The sequence below is a fragment of the Schistocerca cancellata genome, chromosome 5, assembly GCF_023864275.1.
Source record: "Schistocerca cancellata isolate TAMUIC-IGC-003103 chromosome 5, iqSchCanc2.1, whole genome shotgun sequence".
Taxonomy (NCBI): domain Eukaryota; kingdom Metazoa; phylum Arthropoda; class Insecta; order Orthoptera; family Acrididae; genus Schistocerca; species Schistocerca cancellata.
Genome location: NC_064630.1, coordinates 122643055 through 122663043, shown reverse-complemented (window position 1 = coordinate 122663043; position 19989 = coordinate 122643055).

Genomic DNA, 19989 nt, shown 5'->3' with positions numbered 1-19989 from the left:
TCTACTTCTTATTCACCAGTCGTGATTAGTTTCTCACTGTTCTCATTTGTATTACTTCTCATTACTTTCGTGTTTCTTCGCTATACTCTCAATCCATATTTTGTACTCATTAGATTCATTTATTTCAACAGATTCTGTACCCCTTCTTCACTTTCAGTGAGGATAGCAATGTCATCAGCGAATCTTATCTTTGGTATCGTTTGATCCTGAATTTTAATTTCACTCTTGAATCTTCCTTTTATTTCCGTCATTTGTTTTTTCGACTTATAGATTGGCAAGTAAGGGCGAAAGACTACATCCCTGTCTTACACCCTTTTTAATCCGAGCACTTTGTACTTGGTCCTCCACTCTTATTATTCCCTCTTAGTACTTGTACATATTGTACATTACCCGTCTTTTCCTATAGCTCACCCTTATTTTTCTCAGAATTTCGAACATCTTGAACTATTTTACATTGTCGAATGCTTTTTACAGGTCGACAAATTCTATGAACAAGTATTGATTTTTCCTTAGTCTTGCTTCCATTATCAACTGCAACATCAGAATTGATTCCCTAAAGCCAAACTGCTCGTCATCTAACACATCTTTAATTCTATTTTCCATTTTCTATGTAGCACGCTTGTCAGAAACTTGGACGCATGAGCTGTTAAACTAATTGAGCGGTAATTCTCGCGCTTGTCAGCTCTTGCAGTCTTTGGGATTGTGAGTGGATGATATTTTTCTTAACGTCAGATGGTATATCGGCAGACTCATACATTCTACACATCAACGTGGATAGTTATTTTTCTGTCAATTCCACCTAATGATTTTAGAAATTCTGATGGAAAGTTCACTATAGCTCCCGCCTTATTTGATTTTAAGTCGTCCAGAGCTCGTTTACATTCTGATTCTAATACTGGATCCCCTATCTCTTCTATACTGACTCCTGTTTCTTCTTCTACCATGTCATCAGACACGTCTTTCCTCTCATAGAGGCCTTCGATGTAGTCTTTCAATCCATCCACTCTCCCCTCTCCATTTAACAGTGGAATACCCATTGTGTTCTTAATGTTACTACCCCATCTCTACTTTCGTCAAAGAGTGTTTTAACTTTCCTGTATACTGAGTCAGTCCTTCCGCCAATCATTTCGTTTTCGATTTCACATTTTTCGTACACCCATTTCGCCTTAACTAGCCAGCACTTCCTATTTATTTCATTCCTGAGTGGCTTGTATTTCTGTATTTCTGAATTACCGTGAACACTTTTGTATTTCCTTCTTTCATCGACCAACAGAAGTATTTCTTATGTTACTCATGGTTTTTTCGCAGTTATCTTCTTTCCCCGGTGGTTTTCTTTCTAACTTCTGTGACTGTTATTTTTAGATATGCCCATTCCTCTTCAACTGAAGAGCCTCAGACAACTTCAAGCGTACCTGTTCATTCTTTTGTACATCCGCATCCCACTTATTTGCGTTTTAAATCTTCCTGAATAGTCTCTCAAACTTCAGTCTACTCTTCATCAGTACTAGATTGTGATCTGGGTTTATGTCTGCTGCTGGGTACTCCTTTCAATCTAATAAATTATTTCGGAATCTCTGCCTGACCATGATGTAATCTAACTCAAATCTTCCCGTATCTCTTGGCATTTTCCAAGTGTACCTCCTCATCTTGTGATTCCTGAACCGAGTATTCGCTATTACTAACTGAAATTTATTGCAGAAAATTAACCTTCTCTTATTCCTCTCACCAAGTCCATATCTTCCTGTAACGGTTTCTGTTACTTCTTCCTCGACAACGCATTCCAGTCAGCCATGACTATTAGATTTTCATCTGCCTTTACGTACTGAATTACTCGTTCAGTATCCTCAGATAGTTTCTCTATCTCTTCATCTTCGGTTTACGACGTCAGCATGTATACTTGAACTGCTTTTGTCGATGTTGGTTTGCTGTCGATTCTGATAAGAGCTACCCTGCCACTGAAATGTTCACAGTAACACACTCTTCGCCCTCCCTTCCTATTCATAAAGAATCCTACTTTCGTTAGTCCATTTTCTGCTGCTGTTGATATTATCCTATACTCATCTGATCAGAAATCGTCTTCTTTCCATTTCACTTCACTGACCGCTACTATATCAAGACTGAGCCTTGGTATTTCCCTTTTCACGTTAAAGCTTCTGACATTCCACGCCCTGACTCTTAGAACGATACCCTTTCGTTGATCACTCAATCTTTTTCCCACGGCCACCTCCCCTTTTGCTGCCCTTCCCAGGGATCCGAATGAGGGACTACTCTGGAATCGTCTGCCACTGAATAGATCTGCTTGACACTTTTTTTCAATTATAGGCCACATTTCTTCTGGATGCACGTTATGGGACTTTAATGCAGTGGTTTACATTGCCTTCTGCGTCCTCATTCCGTTAATCATTGCTTATTCTTCCGAATTTGGAAGCAGTTTCCTATCCCCAAGAGCAAGAGAGTTCCCTGAACCTCTCTCTATCCATTCCTCTGCCCTCTTTGACGACGATATTGTCTGAATGGAGGATGGCTTCTTATGTTGGAAGTCTTCAGACACCACTGCTGATGATGTTTTTATTCAGAGTTTTATGGTGACAGAGTTCGAAATCGGGACCGAGGACGTTTTGATTAATAATCAGAGACGCTATTCCCCACCCTTCTTTTTCGTTACATTTGGTCATGCTGCGCTACCGTGCCAGCACCCATAGATCACGGCTTGGGTGTGTGAGGATTAGTCACACTCAAAACACTTGTATAAATTTAGTAAGACGGTAAGAAGAATGGAACTTCCATTTCAAAATACAGTAGAGCGTCGATTACCCGAAGTAATTGGGGAACATGGGTGTTCGGAAAACTGGTTTGTTCGGATACTGTACAGTAAATTTATTCATAAAAACAGGCATCTCTTTTAGTATTACAAAGTAACATACAAAGACAACTTCAGTAGGAATATATAGTAAGTGGCACAGTTTATTAAACAAAAATATATACATATTACATACGCATTTGCATTAACAATACATACAGTATACAAAATTAACGTTTAAAAAAATCCTTTATTTTGGTCTGTCTAAGCAAGCCTACGCGCTTACGAGCAGCTAAGTCACGTACGTTTTTCATTACAGATATCTGAAACTGGTCACTTTCATCTTGGGCTTCAAACCATCGCAAGGCAGTATCTAAACAAGTGAAAGCCTCAGAATCTGTTGGTATACTTTCATCTTCACTTTCTGGAGCACTGATTGATGAGATGCTGGCGGCGTCATCTTTATCAGTGACGACGTTTACAATCTCGCTGTCCTGCATGATTTGGTGTCCTGGATCTGCATCATCGAAATTCATCCATTCACGAACGTCTTCTTCATCACATTCGTGGCAATCTATTTCTTTTAGCATACCGAGAATTTCGGACATATCATTCTGTTCGTCATTTTCAATCATACCTTGTAAACTTTCTTCTGTGTCCAAAATTTTATTCCAGGCTTTCTTCAAATTCTCTTCCTTTACACTATTCCATGCTGCGCTGATCATGTAGGACGTGTCTTTCAAGTCAATATTCTTATGATTTCTTAAGAGACTTTCTTCTCCATCCTCTTCTCTTTCTAACAGTAACTTACGCAACAATTCTTTCCTGTAATATCGTTTGAAAGACTCAATAACGCCTTGATCCATGGGCTGTAATAAGGAGGTTACGTTAGGTGGAAGAAATATTACCTTTATGAACTCGTCTTTTTCGTTTAAAATATCACATGACGGATGAGTTGGTGCATTGTCAAGGAGTAGTGTTTTCTCCCTCTTCCCATTCTTTAGCTGATAAGCTTTTACAGAGGGTACGAAAACGTCCAGAAACCACTTCATAAAAATCGTACTATCCATCCAGGCACTCTTTTGTGAGGTGTACACAACAGGCAAGGCTGACATATTAACGTGCTTGAAACAACGCGGTTTTTTACTTTTACCAATGACGAACTTAGGCAGTCGGTGACTTCCAGTAGCATTAGCACAAGCCAAAGCTGTAATATGGTCCTTGCTTGCTTTAGGACCAGGTGCTGCTAATTCATGACCTGAAACAAGAGTTTTTCTCGGTAAAGCTTTCCAGTTAAGTCCAGATTCGTCAGCATTGTAAACGTTTTCGAGAGCATAATCTCTTCCCTTAATACGTCCCATAGTTTGACTTTGAGAGAATCAGCTGCTGAAGAATCAGCCGACAGTTTTTCTCCCTGTATTGTAAGCTCACGAATGCCGTGACTTGACTTGAAGCGTTTTAACCAGCCCGTACTCGCTTTAAAGTTGAACTGCATTGCCTTCTCACACAGAATGGGACCTGAGATAGGTTCTCCTTCCCATCTCTTTTGTGTAAACCACTTGTAAACAGCATCATCTAGATCTGTGTTAGTGGCGAGTTTCATAGTTTTACGGCTTGTTGATCCATCAGTAGAATCAAGCATAGCTATAAAATTTGCTATGCTCGTCTTTTGTTTTTTTATATCCGTAATTATCGACTTCCCCACCTTGTACTCATTGGATAAAGTGGTTGCAGATTCACCTCCTTCTAACCTTTTAATAATCTCGTACTTGTCCCTCATAGAAAGGACAACACGTTTACGTTTAAGCATTTTGTATCGTCAAGTTCACTTCTTCACGCAGCAGCACGCAAGTGGTCGTAACAGAGAACAGAAGGTGACTGTTTGCACCGTGAGAAGCTCTTCTTGGGGGCGCGCAATCCCTCAAACTGCGCGGAGCGGCACGCCTCAACGCTAAGCTGGCGCAGCTGTTGCTGTGAACAGCTTTGTTACTGCCGCTAGTTCTACTGCCAGTGCCAAGCCGACGGAAGTGTGCTGATTGTTGAAACACAGCGACTGGCGTCTTGGGCGGTCAGCAGCGCCTTGTGAAGGCCCCATTAGAAGCAATGTTCCGCCAGCGGTGGCCCAGTGCGGCGACTACAGTGGGAAACTTGGTTTGGGAGTGAGGGGATGATGGACGGTAGGGTGGGAGAGTAACAGGTGCGAGCGAGTACACGGTTCGGTTAAGCGGTCGTTCGGTTGACCGACGTTCGGATAATCGACGCTCTACTGTACCATGAATTGTTTCATGAAAGCAACAGGTTATTTTGAATATGTGCCGCAGTGGTAACACAGGTTCCCGTCATATCACCTTACTTAAGCGCTATTGGGCTGGGATAGCTCTTGGATGAGTGACCATCCTCTGCCGAGCGCTGTAGGTAGGGTGCACAGCCCTTGTGAGGGAAACTGAGGAGCTACTTGACTGAGAAGTAGCGGCTCTGGTCTCGTAAACTGACGTGCGGCCGGTAGAGCGATATGCTGACCACATGCCCCTCCACATCATCATCCAGTGACGCCTGTGGGCTGAGGATGACACGGCGGCCGGTCGGTAACGTTGGGCCTTCCAAGGCCTGTTCGGACGCAGTTTTTAGTTTTAGTTAGCTTTCCGCCTATAGCCTCCAACTCTGCTATGGGACAGTCTGTCCAATTGCGTAGGTATAAAATGAGAATGAAAGAAATAATTACTAGCTGGAAGGTCATCTAATAACTGATTAAGTTCCAATGGGCACTGTATTGTAGCAGGTCAGTGAAATAACGCAACAACAAGTCTTATCAGCGCCCAGAGGTATATCATGCGTAGCCTTACCTTACACAGTTCCTGATATATAACTAGGCTACTGAAATATTCTACCGATTATGATTTATAATTTTTATTGCCTGTAATGCATCTGAGTGGCGATATATTAAAGTAACTTTGAATAGCATATATGACTTCCGTAGAATGACAAGTTGACGGCTCGCTTGTGTGGCATGTTTAAATAAAGCAAGTGTAAAGGATAATACGTTTCTGGAAAATAAGTTCGTAATTCGTGTTTTCAGTGATGAGTATATGACCGCTAAAAAAAAATTATCACACTTTGCAACCTCCTAGGGCTAACGTGACGCAAACTTACTCACAGACCGACACAAGCATAAAGCACACTACCAAATACACTAGCGCGGACTAGTAAACGGACCCAGCTAACCTCAAACACAAAACTTTACTTCTGAATATGAATTCGGTTGTTCTTACAGGATTTCTTATATGATAATAGCTGTTCAGTAACATGGAGTGAGGTGGCAGCCCTGGGCTTGCTAACATCTCCCAGTTATTCATCTTATTCCTTTCGTACTCGTAATATGATAACTGCAGTAACTAACAAATAAATTTGGCAGTATTAAATTTAATTCCCGAGTACCGAGCTGTGGTCGTATTGCAACTTAGTTTCGTTGCACTTTCCTAATTTCTTACACTCTAGGGTAATTGCAGAGCACGTCTGCCTAAAGCCAGATGCACGCTTCCTGAGTGACCTTTCTGGCGTGCGTCACATGTTTCTTCCTACAATGCGTTGTGCCCTGGCCGGTCATTACTTATCTTTCAGGGGGAATCAGTCTGGGCAGATGACAGCACGATGACGCCTACACCAAAAGACCATCCTTCCTGAAGACTTACGTGTCGCATGTGCAGCCCTAGGTGACATTATTTTCCTTCCGTGGAGAGGAGGAAGACGACAATGTGGATTCAAAATCCGGGAACAGATTTTCAAGCTTCTTCTGTGTCCAAAACCGCCAGCGGTTGATGGTCAAAGGACACTTCCGCTGGCGGGAATGGTTGTTTTTAATAGCCGACTGGACGGTGAATTTGCCTTTCGTGACGCAGTCTCTGATTCGCCGAGAAGGAAGCGCGGTTTCCTGCCTGCACTCCGATTGTCGGAGGATGTAAAAAAGTATTTATGGGACAGAACTTTGGTGGAGCGTGGGAGAGCTCTTGAGTAAATATTCAGCTTAGGTTCTCTTAGAGTGAGGACGCTTCAGTATTTGGCCCTTCTAGATGCCAACTCGGATGAGAACTACAGAACTGGGAACTACAGAGCTGGGCGGAATACGGAGACGTTGAGGGACTGGCTGCCGCGCTCTGGGGAACTGGAACACAACTGACATGGCGGCAGTCAAACGGTAAGACGTATCGGCAACGCAGTGTTTCAGAACTGTAATTAACGTTAGGCACGGTTCGGTCATGGGGCGTCACTCGCCGCGTATCACTTCCTTCGTCTTACAGTTGTTCACGAGGCTCACCTACCAGTAATGGATAGATAGGGTACATGGGATGGGTCTGTATTCACCGTCAGATTGCACAACTACGCTTCTTAAAAGTATGTGCTGATAGAGATCCATTGTGATCAAGATGAAATCGCATGTTAGCAAGCATTTAAGTTATGGGCTTGCCACCAACATACACTGAGGAGACAAAAGTCATGCGAAAGCCACATGCGCATATACAGATAGAAGTAGTATCTCGTACGCAAAGTACGAAAGGGTAATGCACTGGCGAAGCTGTCATTTGCATTCGGCGACTCACGTGAAAAGGTTTCAGACGTGATTATGGCCGCACGACGGGAGTTAACAGACTTTGTATGCGGAATGGTAGTTGGAGATACACGCATGGGACGTTCTATTTCGAAAGTCGTTAGGTAATTCAGTATTCCGAGATCCACAGCTGAAGAGTGTGCCTAGAATATCAACTTTCAGCCTTTACATCTCCCCAGGGGCAACGCAGTGGCCGAGACCACCGGCGTTTGCGTACAGTTGTCAGGGTTAACAGACAAGTGATTCTGCGTTAAATAACAGCAGAAATCAATGTGGACATACGACGAACGTATACGTTAGGACACTGCGGTAAAATTACACGTTAATGGGCTCTGACAGTAGACAAAAATGGGTCAAATGGCTCTGAGCACTATGGGCTCTCTCTGAGTACAATGGGACTTAACTTCTAAGGTCATCAGTCCCCTAGAACTTAGAACTACTTAAACCTAACTAACCTAAGGACAGCACACACATCCATGCCCGAGGCAGGATTCGAACCTGCGACCGTAGTGAGCACTATGGGACTTAACATCTGAGGTCATCAATCCCCTAGAACTTAGAACTACTTAAACCTAACTAACCTAAGGACATCACACACATCCATGCCCGAGGTAGGATTCGAACCTGCGCCCGTAGCGGTCGCGCGGTTCCAGACTGAAGCGTCTAGAACCGCTCGTCCACACCGGCCGGGTATGGCAGTAGGCGATCGACACGAATGCCTTTCCTAACACAATATACCATCTGTATCGAATCTCCTGGGTTCGTGGCAATATCGTTTGGACCAGAGACGACAGGAAAACCTTAGCATGGCCATGTGAATCCCGATTTCAGTTGGTAAGAGTTGATGATAGGATTCGAGTGTGACGCAGACCCCACGAAGACATGGACCCAGGTGGTCAACAAGACACTGTGGAAGCTGGTACCAAAGACGGGCCTATCATGGTGTGGGCTGTGTTTAAATGGAATGGACTGGTTCCTCTGTCCAATTGAACCGACAATTAACTAAAAATGGTTATGTTCGCCTACCTTGAAACTATTCATGGACTTCATCTTCTTAAACGACGATCGATTTTTTATGGATGACAGTGAGCCATGTCACTGGATGTTCGCGATTGCTTTGAAGAACAATCTCGACAATTCGAACGAATGATTTGGTCATCCAGATCGCCCGACACGAATCCCATTGAACATTTGCAGGACATAATCGAGAGGTCTGTTCGTCCTCTAAATCCTGCACCGGTAACAGTTTCGGAATTATGGACTCTATAGAGGCTGCATGTTTCATTATTTCTGCAGGGGACTTCCAACGACTTGTTGAGGCCATGCTGTGTCGAGTTGCTGTACTACGCCGGACCAAAGATTGTCTGACACGATATTAGGATCCCATGTCACTTCAGTGTATTGTAACTGCTAATAGTATCGATGTTAAAGTTTGACTTCCGATATCACTATTGGTATTGTGTTTATCATTATATTGATGTTTTTTCCCTGTCAGTGTATATTATGTTAATAAATGTGTAAACCTAGGTGGACACGGAATCATTTTGTATTTGAAGGACCCTTTCAATAGCTTAAGAAGATACTGTATGTGCTTGTTATGACAATGTAATCAGTTACTTGGGCCCGTCTTTGGTATGAGCTTAATATCAGAGTCATTCATTTTATTACCGGCCCGATGCGCCCACCGTAGATAGATAACTGCGATCACGCGAGCTGTCCATCACACGCAGGTCCGGGTGGGGTGTACACATTTAAAACTCAGATTCACGAGTGGCTCTGTCGGCAGCTTGCATAAAGTGGTGAGGCCATGCCAGAATATTTTTAATCAGGTTTATAGGTTCTTTTGAGACTTAGCTAGAAGTTTTATGGACAAGCATACTGTAGAATCATTACCGAAATAATTTTTTTAGAACTGCAGATTTATGGGCAGTAGTGAATATTTAGGGGCAAGCAGATGGGAAAATGGTTCAAATGGCTCTGATCACTATGGGACTTAACTTCTGAGGTCATCAGTCCCCTAGACCTTAGAACTACTTAAATCTAACTAACCTAAGGACGTCACACACATCCATGCCCGAGGCAGGATTCGACCCGGCGACCGTAGCTGGTGCACGGTTCCAGACTGTAGCGCCTAGAACCGCTCAGCCACTCCGGCCGGAAGGAAAATGGTCCTTAATGTGGTCAAACGGAACGAATGCTTTGTTTAGAATTAAACTGCAGCACTTTTACTAATTTGTGGGTTTATTTCGGCTTGTGGGTTTGGCGTTCCACTTCAGCTGATTTGTTTCAGGCTTTTTATACCTAAAAGGGCTTTAGTGATTTACTCACTGTTCATCGTAAGGAAATAGACCAGTTACACGAGAGATTAGTTACGCAATTTAAGATTATTAAAGACAAGGAGTTAGAGTAAGAGACAGAACTGTAAGGCGAAATCATCTATGGTTTTGTTAGTGGTGCGCTTGCAAAAAAGTTGATCCAGCCAGTCTGTAAAGGTTGAGTTCACTAGTGGGGGAATCAGAGACTGATGTTAGAGAAATCGAATGGAGGATTATACTGCATCAGGTGCTCGCACTATAACTTATTGGGACATTGTGCACCATGCACAGAGTCCGTACGAGCTGTTTCCTCAGTATGCAGAAGGTATGGACACTTGAGGGCCGGCTGTAACGTGTGTGTGTGATTGGCAACGTGTTGTTGTAAGGGAGTAGAGAAACGGGTAGCGGAGAAACATCGAGGAGCAGGAACGACTATAATGAGTCTGAGGAATAAATGTCATTAAGAGCTTAAATGTGCTGGCAAAAGCTGATGTTTTAAATCTGCGCTGGAAGTAGAACTGTGTCCTGAGCCTCTGTGTCGCAAATAGCAGTACCAGGATAATGAAGATGGCGGTAGATTTGAGAGGGATTGTACGTAGGAAATCACACCTTCCCTACATGGCATATCCTTCTTGTGAATCAGGTGGAAAAGGCATCATTATGCACAACTACATATTTCTAGTCTTAGCACTACATCTGTGAGTTCTGTACATCCACGGTATGGTATTTTTTCCTGAGAGAAGTTGAACACTTCGTTGCCCCGGACACGTACTTTTCCAACGTGAAGAACGCACGATATATTAGAGATGAGGGGAGTTGGGTGATTAGTTACAACCACCACGGCGAAACGTATGACATGCTTGTTCGAGAAGCTGAGGAAACAGCAGGTCATGATGTGGATGGCAGTAGTGACGGAAATGAGGGACGCTTTCTAAGAGATGGTGGAGACGTACCTGTGCGTGTAGCAAATGTCGCATATGTGAAAAATGTAGACGGGCTAAGAAGTTTAGACCTCAGATATCCATCGACCTGAAAGTAAATGAAGAGTTTATAACACGGGAGGAAGAGAACGAGGTATCAGGAGTACTACAGAAGGTAGATGAATTAGCAACTTCCAACGCCCAAGGGGCGGGCGTTTGCACCGAGAGTGAGCCAAATTTCTTAAGCAACGCTCACCAGGATCTAACGAGAGTTTCGGTGACACGACCTGGCTCGGCAGGGGACACTACAGGTTTTGCATACGATTTGATCGAGAATGATGTCCCAGAATCACGGCATAGGGAAAATGACGCTACGAGGAAGGCACAGAAAAGGAGGGGGTAATTAAACGAGCAGACACGGAACACAGAGGGGTGGAGCGAGAAAGACGTTAGGAATTAGGACAACCGTTTAGGCAGACGTATCGCTATGGCGCAGGGTCAACCGAGACATTCGGATTTTGAGGAGACGGAAAAGAGCCTGGTGAGCCATGACGGCTTAATTTCATCTTTTCTTCGACTTTCATTTGCTGGAAACCCTCTAGGTGGCAGGAATTACCCTACCTTCCTGTGCTTTATCGCTGGCGCAAAGTCTTGAAAACACGCCGGAGCGTGTGGAGTGGGGAAATGTCTGGGTACGTGGAGAGAGGGCGACATCGACGGTGGTCAGCTGCGTGGGCTGTTGGCTCTATCTGTGCGGACACTGCTTAGTTGCGGGTGAACCGTTAGTGGCTGCGCCGAAGTTTTCACCAAGCCTTTCAGTGTGCTTCAGCTGAATTGTCTGCCTTGTATTCATGCTGTGCGCTTTTGGATGCTGTCCTTTTCTACTGAGCTGAAATTATGGAATAACGACATCTTGGCTTAGCAATGCTTTGTATCGCTCGCGTTGTGATATGCCCACCTCTGTGACTCTCGCTTCTTGGATGTAAAAAAAGGGATGAAAAACATTTAACTCGTTGTAATTACTGCTAACCACAACTGGTCTGTTTAAGTTTGATCCATTTAATAATTAGTGCTTGTTCCGCATGTGTAACGGTGACCACTTGCCGTTATAAGTGTTGCTTGAAAATTTGCCTTACTGTTACTTGTTTTCGCCACAAACTGTCTGGTACCTTAAACCTGCTGGCTTTCAAATCAGAGTTATTTTCCTGTGAGCAGTCAGAGAATTTGTCGTTATCCTAGAGTTTAGTGAAATTGGCTATTTAGTGCTGTTAAATTGTTCACAAACTCTGTAGTATTTCTGGTTTGTTAAGCGGTTCTTTTTAACGCCTTTGGATATTTTCTTGGATGTATTATTTAATCCTTTAATTATTTTAAGGAAATTTATCGAAGTAATGTGTGTTTTAGATCATTCTGAAATCTGAGTGTAATGGAAGAGAGCCTTACATGTAAATGCTAGCAATTAAGCACCACCTTCTACAGGTAATCTCCTGTCATATATTAGATGTTGTGGTTTGTGCGCTCGTGCCATTTGGTTTCCATGCCAACTTATTTGAGTATTGCGTATGAAGATGGTGGGTTCTGTTTAGGGCATTGTGGTATAGAACTGAGTTATTCCACGTCAAAGTAACGCCAGGACTCAAGTTAACGTGGTTTTCCAGGCTGTTGAATATTATGTTTTTGAGATTTAGTTGCATCTGTGTCCTACCTTTTCGAATGCTCGATAACCACAAACAGAAGTGTTTACAAGCGTGGCGGTAAGAGACAGTCTGCCAAATGGAACCGATAGAAGGTTATGAGCTGAATGGTTGTAACTTGAGATAATGAACAGGTTTTGCTTTCTGTTGTAACAAATTGAATGTGCCACCACCACAGCGTTGTATGAAACTGGACAAAAAAAGAAATAGCTTAATCTGCTTGGATCATCAGGTAGCACACAGAATTCGAACGAAGTTGTAGGTGAAGAGGGAGGTATTTATGTGTGATGACCAAAAGGTAGGTTGTTCAGGTATTTCTCACGTGACTTCTTGCCCAACGTAACTCTGGTACCGCGCGCCGCGGAATTTGAATCCGCGCCAGGCGTCATGGACGTCGAAGTCCCTTAAAGGTCTCTGCATCATCGCGCCGTAAGCCGTGGCGGCGCGCGCTTCCTGGCCCGCTTTTAGTGTGAAACAGTGGAACACGTGGTCCCAGCGGCCAATAGCGGCGCCCCCGACAGCGCCTGCCTCGCGCACAGCCAGGCAGTCTAATCTCGCGTACGTCAGTTTACACCTCGCTTCGTGCTAGACCGCTTCCTTCCTTGTTCTGTGTGCGAGTGGACGTGTTTATTTCCTTGTGACCCCGTTGTTCGATCTTGTTGTATTCGTTCTGTCTTTCGTTGGTCGTGACCGTCCTCGCCCATTGTGTTGTTGTTCGCGGCCTATCTGCGGGTCCCACCGCGCTTTCCGTCATTGCTACCTAGCGACCTTCCTGATCGCAGTTACAACAGTAAATTTAAGAAATTAAAATTAGTAATATTGTTTTGGTTGGCGTTTGCATGTGTTATGTAAGTCGCAGTTGATGGTTATGTTCACAGACTCGAGAAAGCTTAACATTGCCACGAATATTGACATTAATATTAAGAAATAACATTTTTAACACAAGTGAGGAAGACAGTCAAAAACCAGAAAATGTCTATGTGAACCCAATATAAAATCCGAGATGATCATGATGATTGAAGGAGGCATCAGTTAGGAGGCAGCTGCAAAAGAAATAGCAGCGAGTTAAAAAGATACTTTATTGACAAAATGCGTGATGTTTCATGGAAAATTTGCGTGTTTCGTATGGCTTGTATATACTAATCTATAAGAGTAGGCTGAAGTTTAAGAGATTGGTTCGGAAGAATCAATAAGTGGGATACAGAAGTACTAAAGATTGATGAATACACTTGAAGTTCTCCAAGGCTATAGATACAGCAGTGAGGAATAGCCCAGTCAGCAGCACAGTTGAAGAGGAGTGAGCATCTTTAAAAAGGGCAATCACAGAAGTTGAAAAGAAAACTATAGGTAGTAATAGGTAGTATAGATAGTAACTGCGAGGAAACCATGGTTAACAGAAGAAATACGGAAGGAATACTTCAGCTGATCGATGAAAAAAAGGAAGTATAAAAATGTTCAGGGAAATTCAGGAGTACAGAAATACAAGTTAATGAGGAATGATGTTAATAGGAAGCTAACACGAAATTGCTGCATGAAAAATATGAAGAAATCGGAAAAGAAATACTTGTCGGAATGAGTGACTCAGCGTATAGGAAACTCAAAACCGCGTTCAGTGAAATATAAAGCAAAGGGTGGTAACATTAAGAGTTGAACGCAAATTCTACTGTTATACGAGTATGCAGAGCAGAGAGTCGATAGAGGGGGAAGATCTGTCTGATGTGATAGAAGAAGAAACAGGAGTCGATTTAGAAGAGATAGGGCATCCAGTATTAGAATCAGAAAAGAATTTTGGAGGACTTAAGATCAAATAAGGGAGAAGGGATAGATAAGACTCCATCAGAATTTCTATAATCATTGGGGAAAGTAGCACTAAACCTACTGTTCACGTTGATGTGTGGAATGTATGAGTCTGGCGATATACCATCTGACTTTCGGAAAAGTAATGTCCACACAATTCCAAAGACTCCAAGATTTGACAAGTGCGAGACTTACCGAACAATCAGCTTAACAGATCATCTACATCTACATCTATATGGTTACTCTGCAATTCACACTTAAATGCCTGGCAGAGGGTTCATCGAACCATTTTCATACTACTTCTCTACCATTACACTCTCGAATGGGGCGTGGGAAAAGAAACACTTAAATTTTTCCATTTGAGCTCTGATTTCTCTTCATTTATTATGATGATCATTCCTCCCTACGTAGGTGGGTGTCAACAAAACATTTTAGCATTCGGAAGAGAAAGTTGGTGATTGGAATTTCGTAAATTGGTCTCGCCGCAAAGAAAACCCCCTTTGTTTCAGTGACTGCCACCCCAACTCGCGTATTATATCAATGACATTCTCACCCCTATTGCGCGATAACACGAAACGAGCTGCCCTTCTTTGCACTTTTTCGATGTCCTTTGTCAATCCTACCTGGTAAGGATCCCATACCGCGCGGCAGTATTCCAGCAGAGGACGGATAAGTGTAATGTAGGCTGTCTCTTTAGTGTGTTTGTCACATCTTCTAAGTGTTCTGCCAACAAAGCGCAGTCTTTGTTTCGCCTAGCCCAGAATATTATCTATGTGGTCTTTCCAATTTAAGTTGATAGTAACTGTAATTCCTAGATATTTAGTCGAATTGACAGCCCTTGGATACGTGCGATTTCTTTTAGTACCCATGTAGATGTCCTCGCACTTTTCTTTGTTTAGTGATAATTGCCACTTTTCGCACCATACAGAAATTCTCTCTAGATACTTTGTAATTGGCATTGATCGTTTGATGATTTTGCTAGCTGGTAAATTACAGAGCCATCTGCAAACAATCTAAGGGGTCTGCTCAGATTATTAACTAGATCATTTATATAAATCAGGAACAGCAGAGGGCCTATGACACTACCTTGCGGAACGCCAGATATCACTTCTGTTCTACTCGATGATTTACCGTCTATCACTACGAACTGTGACCTCTCTGAGAGGAAATCACGAATCCAGTCATACAGCTGAGACTATACTCCATATGCACGCAATTTGATTAATAGTCGCGTGTGAGGAACGGTATCAAAAGCCTTCTGGAAATCTAGGAATGTGGAATCGATCTGAGATCCCTTGTCGACAGCACTCATTACTTCATGAGAATCAAGAGTTAGCTGTGTGGCACAAGAACGATATTTTCTGAATCCGTGTTGGTTACGCATCAATAAGTCATTTTCTTCAAGGTGATTCATAATGTTCGAGTACAGTATATGCTCCAAAATCCTACTGCAAATTGAGGTCAGTGATATGGGTCTGTAATTCAATGGGTTACTCCAGTTTCCTTTCTTGAATATTGGTGTGACCTACTTTCCAGTCTTTAGGAACAGGCCTTTCGTCAAGTGAGCGGTTGTACATGATTGCTAAGAAAGGCGCTATTGTTCTGCATACTCTGAAAAGAATCTGATTGGTATACCATCTGGACCGGAAGACTTGCCGTTCTTAAGTGATTTGAGTTGTTTCGCAACACCTAAGATATCTGTTTTTATGTCACTCATGCTAACAGCTGTTCTGGTTTCGAATTCTGGAATATTTACTTCGTCTTCTTTCTGGAAGGAATTACGGAAAACTGTAGTTAGTAACTCCGCTTTAGTGGCACCATCATCAGTAACAATTCCATCGCTATCGCGCAGTGACGGTATTGACTATTTTCTGCCACTGGCGCACTTTACATTCGAATTCTGGAATATTTACTTCATCTTCTTTCGGGAAGGAATTACGGAAAACTATAGTTAGTAACTTCGCTTTAGTGGCACCATCATCAGTAACAATTCCATCGCTATCGCGCAGTGACGGTATTGACTATTTTCTGCCACTGGCGCACTTTACATTCGAATTCTGGAATATTTACTTCATCTTCTTTCGGGAAGGAATTACGGAAAACTATAGTTAGTAACTTCGCTTTAGTGGCACCATCATCAGTAACAATTCCATCGCTATCGCGCAGTGACGGTATTGACTATTTTTTGCCACTGGCGGACTTTACATACGACCAGAATCTCTTTGGGTTTTCTACCGTATTTTGAGACAATATTTCATTTTGGGAACTATTAAAAGCATCTCGCATTGACGTCCACACTAAATTTCGAGCTTCCGTGAAACTTAGCCAGTCTTGGGGATTTTGGGTTCTTCTGAATTTGGCATGCTTTTTTCGTTGCTTCTGCAATAGTGTCCTGACTTGTTTTTTGTACCATGGTGGATCAGTCCCGTCTCTTATTAACTTATGCGGTATTAATCTATCTATTGCTGTCGATACTGCATCTCTGAATTTGAGCCATATCTGGTCTACACTTACATAATTAGCTTGGAAGGAATGGAGACTCTCTCTTAGGAGGGCATCAAGCGAATTTTTATCTGCAGTTTTTAATAGATATATTTTGCGCTTATTTTTAGTGGTGTTGGTTGATATCGTTTCGATCCTCGGTAAAATGGCCTTGTGTTCACTAATCCCTGTATCCGTCATGACGCTCTCTATTAGATCAGGATTATTTGTGGCTAAGAAGTCAAGTGTGTTTTCGCAACCATTTACAATTCGTGTGGACTCATGGACTAATTGTTTAAAGTAATTCTCAGAGAAAGCATTTAGTACAATTTCGGAAGATGTTTTCTGTCTACCACTGGCTTTGAACATGTATTTTCGCCAACAAATCGAGGGTAGACTAAAGTCTCCACCAATTATAACTGTATGAGCGGGGTACTTATTTTTAATGAGATTCAATTTTCTTTGAACCTTTCAGGTATTATATCATCTGAGTCGGGGGGTCGGTAGAAGAAGCCAATTATTATTTTGATACGGCTGTTGATATAACTTCTACCCATAGTAATTCGGAGGAACTATCTATTTCAAATTCACTACAAGGGAAACTACTACTAACAGACACAAACACACGACTACCTACTTTATTTAATCTATCCCTTCTGAACACGGTTTGCGCCTCTGTAAAAATTTTGGCATAATTTATCTACGGCTTTAGCCAGCTTTCTGCTCCTATAACGATTTCAGCTTCAGTGCTTCCTATCAGCGTTTGAAGCTCCGGTACTTTTCCAACACAGTTACGACAATTTACAACTACAATACCGACTGTTGCTTGGTCCATTCTCGTCGTTTCTTTGCACTGTACCCTTAGAGACTGGAGCGGTTTTTTGATCTTTTCCGAGACAATCTAACCTAAAAAACCGCCCAGTCCACGCCACACAGCCCTTGCTACCCGTGGAGCCCCCTCCTAGTGGATACCTGACCTATTTAGCGGAACCCGAAACCCCACCACCCTATGGTGCGAGTCGAGGAATCTACAGCTTACACGGTCGCAGAACCGTCTGAGCCTCTGCTTCAGATCCTCCACTCGGCTCTGTACCAAAGGTCCGCAATCGGTCCTGTCGACGATGCTGAAGATGGTGAGCTCTGCCTTCATCTCGCTAGCAAGACTGGAAGTCTTCACTAACTCAGACAGCAGCTGGAAACCAGAGAGAATCTCTTCCGATCCATAGCGACACACATCATTAGTGCCGACATGAGCTACGACCTTCAGTTGTCTGCACCCTGTACCCTTCATGGCATCCGGAAGGACCCTTTCCACATCTTGGATGACTCCCCCCGGTATGCACACGGAGTGCACATTGGCTTTCTTCCAGTCCTTAGCTGTCGTATCCCTAAGGGGCTCCATCACCCGCCTAACACTGGAGCTCCCAATGACAAGCAATCCCACCCTCTGCGCTTGTCCAGATCTCTCAGGAAGACCGGCCACTGCCGCAACAGGCGAGGCCGCCTTTGCTGCCTCAGAATTACTTTCAGCAGTGGGCAGCACCTCAAACCTGGTACGCAGACGTAAGGGTACAGCCTTGCGGCCAGCACCAACTTTCGCCTTTCGCCCAGGGATTCGCGACCCCGCCACGGTTCGCCAATCACCGTCAGGCAAGTGTCGAACGGCAGGGACGTCCGAATCTGAGGGCGCAGTGGCATCAGAGATCCCATGCGATGCTACAGGTTCCAGAGGCTCCAAAGCGCTCGCCTCGGGTGTCCCAGTGTCACCGCGGCCCAGGGCAACAGCCTGGAGCCTGTCGACCACGGTCAACACAGCTTCCAGCTGTTTACAAACGGTGGCCAATTCCCACTGAATCCGTACACAACAGGCGCAGTACCTATCCATCCCTAACAATTTTTTTCCTCTCTTTTCTTTCACAAGCTGTTCAAAAGAAACAGATGACTGATGACTGATGACTACGCCAATTTACACTAGTTGCTGACAACAATAATATGCAGAAGAATAGAAAAGAAAATTGAGGATGTGTTAGGTGACAGTCAGTTTGGCTTTAGGAAAGATAAACGCACCAGAAAGGCAATCCTGACTTTGTGGTTAATAATGGAAGCAAGAATAAAGAAAAATCAAGATATGTTCATAGGATTTGCCGACCTGGCAAAAGCGTTCGACAATGTAAAATTGCGCAAGATGTTTCTAATTCTCTGAAAAATAGAGGTAAGCTATGGGGAGAGACGGGTAACATACATTATGTACAAGAGCTAAGAGGGAATAATAAGAGTGGGCGCCCAAGAACGATGGGGTCAGATTAAAAAGGGTGTAAGACAGAGATGCAGCCTTTCGCCCTTGCTGTTCAATATGTACATCAAAGAAGCAATGATAGAAATAAAAGAAAGGTTCAGGAGTGGAATTAAAATTCAGTGTGAAAGGGTATCAATGATACGATTCGCTGATGACATTGCTATCCTGAGTGAAAGTGGAGAAGATACAAGTTCTCCTGAATGGAATGAACAGTTGAATGAGTACAAAACATGGCTTGAGAGTAAATTCAAGAAAGACGAAAGTAATGAGAAGTAGCAGAAATGAAAAAAGTGAGAAACTTAACATCAGGATTGATGAGCACGAGGTAGATGAAGTTAAGGAATTCTACTAACTAGAAAGAAGATAACCAATGACGGACGGAGCAAGGAGGACATCAAAAGCAGACTACCACTGGCAAAAAGGGCATTCCTGCTCAAGAGAAATCTACTACATCAAACATAGGCCTTAAATTGAGGAAGAAATTTCTGAGAATGTACATCTGGAGCACAGCATTGTATGGAAGTGAAACTTTTGAGTGTGGGAAAACCGAAACAGAAGCGAATCGAAATATTTGAGATGTGCTACAGACGAATGTTGAAAATTAGGTAGACTCATAAGACAAGGAACGAGGAGGTTCTGCCCAGAATCGGGAGGAAAGGAATATGTGGAAAACACTGACAAGGAGGACAGAGTGAAAGGACATTTGTTAGAACATAAGGGAACAACAACCTTCTTAATAGGTGGAAATGTAGAGGCTAAAAACTGTAGAGGAAGACAGAGACTGGAATACATTCAGCAAATAATTGAGGACGTAGGCTGCTCTGAGATGAAGAGGTTGGCACAGGAAAAGAATTCGTCAGGAGACTGATGACACAAAAGGGAAAAAAAGACACATCGAATTATAGTAACGTGCACAATCTGGTGGAATGTACAAGTACATAGATGTACCAGGTTGTACTGTGAAATGGCGTTGTGGGTTTTGGTTGCATGTTCATTATGGATGATAAACAGGAAATGAACAAGAAATCGGTGCATGAGCATGCTGTGTGAATATTGGGGAAAATCAAACTGACCTCTAAGACT